A 3,237-nucleotide genomic window follows, 5' to 3' on the forward strand; every position below is an offset into this window, starting at 1 on the left:
GTTTTATAACATACTACATGTGGTTTTAAGTGTACATGTATATGTAATTAATATTTTTATGTGTTTCATTACATGTTACATACTATCTATAGGCTGTATGTATATGTAATTCGGTTTGTATATGATAATTCTTTATTGTAAGTTAGTTTTGGGTACATGTATATGTACTCAGGTCTGACACTATAGTTGTAAGTCAAATTCCATCCAACTAAGCTCAGAAAGGTCTCCAATAAAAATGATTAATCTCTGAGAGGGCTACTGCTCATTGCCAACCAAATACCAGTTCATACCTTTGCTGCCCAGTACCCACCTAGCATAATCTACACTTACCCTCTAAGAGCATCCGCAATTGTCGGGTTAACTCGCCAGAATAGCTAAGTATTTAACTTAACTATTTCAAAATTTCCACAATGATCAAATTCTAACCAATCATTAGTTAGCTTTGCAACAAAAAATTGGTAGACTGGGACAAAGTTATCCCAGCCTACCAACGCGGTAGTCAACACCGTGCCCTCAAAAACACAACACACACCGCACTACTTCCGTTAAGTGTTAGCTAATACACCTTTGACGCCAACGACTGTGGGATTTGTTGTCAAATTAGTTAAACCCGGCTAAAGATATTTAACTTTGGGTCAACTAACGCCAAATTTAACGCAAACAATTGTGGATGCTCTAATAAGACTTGTAAATATACTGTGCAATCAACTATTTGATCTTTTTTATTATCAATGCACCCACAAGCTGAGCTGAGCTCAGCCCCCCCAAGCCACAAAACACCCCGTCCAAAGCTGAACCGGATCAGAAACGAGTTCCGAGTGCAGAAAACCCGCCAGAGGCGTCGGGCTTTAGAGCCAGCTGACCATTGAAAGGCGGATTGCAGCTTGCCAGCCGGCCTGCAGGCGCCTGCCAGACATTGTGTGTGAGGGCCATCTGTAGACGGCCTGCCCCTCTGCAAAGGCAGGCCGTCTGCCGTTGGCCTGGCAAGACCGTCTGTAGGCGGGCAAAACACATCTGTGGTGTACCTCAACCACCTTTTTGACATTACAGTGCTCTCGTACTGTAATGGGTTGATGGAGGAAGGCGGTTACGGTGCAAACTACAATTACAGCGCAGTTTGACAACAGTGCCCGCATCGTAACCCGTAGTCACTACGGTCCACTACGAGTATGTACCGCCATTTGGCCATCGGTCTGCACAGACTTGCATATCCAAGGCCTGCCCTTTTTCCGTGCACCACGCACCCTTTCCAGCCGTTCCTCCTTTCCTTTTTTTCATTCAAAGCAAGGGCTCTTGAGTTTCAACATCCCAACTGGGATTTTTTTTCCACCTCAGCCTGCATGGACAAACCAATGCTTTGGTATAAGATGAAGAGGAGTGTCAGCCCTGAGCCCTGTGTACAGGACCACGGACTAACAAACACACATGTAAATATATGTAATACATATGTAATTATATGAAACTTGTCTAAAACCATAAGAATTACAACTCATGGCTCAGTTTCAAGAGTCACTTAAGTAACAAGACTTACTAGGACTTAACTAGTAATAGTAAACCTAACCCAAACCTAACCCAAACCTAACTCAAAGAAAAGCAAACCTAAGCGCCAACCACAAGTTGACGCCTAGATCTGGAATATATAAACTCCTCTTCTTCCCACTCTAGAAGAAGGACCAACTTATTATCATTCCACAATTCCACATCACAACTTACTTGATTCTTACCTAGAATATTGAGTATAGTGATTTTATTGTATTTGATCTTATAGTTCTACAACCTTCCTCAAGCCCTTGTAAGCTTTAAAGTGGTGGTTCTAAACTAGTGGGACTATATAGTTATAGAACCAAGCTTTAGAATTGCATAGGATACCTCCTGAGTTGAGTGTAAAGTATCCGGCGGAACCTTTGAGCAATCAGAGTGTAAAGTTCTGCAGGCTCTATCCCCAACAGAGCTCTTGAGTAAGCTCCTTTGAAGGATTACTCAGCCATCCCACTGGCTTTAAACCCTCTCCTTAGAGGTCAACTAACTGAAGTCTTTACTTGTGTGTACCAAGTAAAGACTTTGTTAATCTTTATTCCACCCGTACTTCACCTTTTTAGTGAAGAGTCAGCCATAAAGTAGCTGACCCCTCACAAGGAGCACCAGCTCTTCCTCTCCCTCTTGTCTTGCCTGTGTTTTGCTGCTTTTGTATTCTACCATTAACTTCACTCAACACCGTTTTCTATCCTCCTCATATTTCCTTCTTTCAATCCTACCATCTATTATAATGGGTACTTCCCCTGCCTCAGCAAACAATTCAAGCCTTGCTCCCCCCAACTCCACTTGTCGTTCTACGCGCTTCAGTCCTTGTTGTCAAGATCCAAGCTTAATATCTACTCCTAGTGACTCACAAGCCGCTTTGAGTCAACCAGAGAGACCCATAATCATTGGTATTGGCGGCTCATCCAAAGACAAAGAAGGCAATGATCCACCGTATGATCCCGAGCAGAATGGCAAGAACGATGCAACAGAAAGTCCAACACCCACACCAACCAATCAACCCCCAAAAAAAGATACTTTGAAGAAGCACAAGAAAGTTGACAAACCTCAGCAAGGGAACAAGAGCAAGAAAAGCCATCCCGCTATCCAGGTAAGTTCAAGTGTTTTAATTTGTCTGAAAGCTAGGTGTCTGATCAATTCCAAATGCTACTACTTCAATTTAGGACTTCAAGGCTCCTGACGATGTCAACACTGACCAAGCAACGGACAACAAAGGGCCAAAGACCCAGTTTCAAAAAACAAAAACTAACAAAGTCAAGCTTTTATTATCATATTACAAGGATGAACCAGTATATGTTAAAGGCAAGGAGGTATGTTGACTACATTGATTCAATTATATCTAATATTGACATATATTTTTCATATGATTTCTTAGAGTATGGGTGTCAAAAGGGGCTATGTGTGTAGATGGTGTAACAAAACTTTTACAAGAGGAGAAGATGGAAACTCAAATCTCTACGGTGTGGTGATCAATTTAAGGGATCAATCAAAAAATTCATATTTAGTAGTTTACCAGTTTATCAGAAAGGTTTAGCAGGACAGAAAATTTGAAATGGAGGTTTTTGGATCAATTGAAGCTCTTATAGGCTTATGTATTGATCATTGGGTTAACATTACATCATTTTATTTCACATTACTTATTAAGATCATTAGTGTTTATTCACAAATTCTTTACCAAAAGAAAGAAAGAAAAACATA

The sequence above is a fragment of the Melampsora larici-populina genome (assembly GCF_000204055.1).
Source record: "Melampsora larici-populina 98AG31 unplaced genomic scaffold MELLAscaffold_3, whole genome shotgun sequence".
Lineage (NCBI taxonomy): Eukaryota > Fungi > Basidiomycota > Pucciniomycetes > Pucciniales > Melampsoraceae > Melampsora > Melampsora laricis-populina.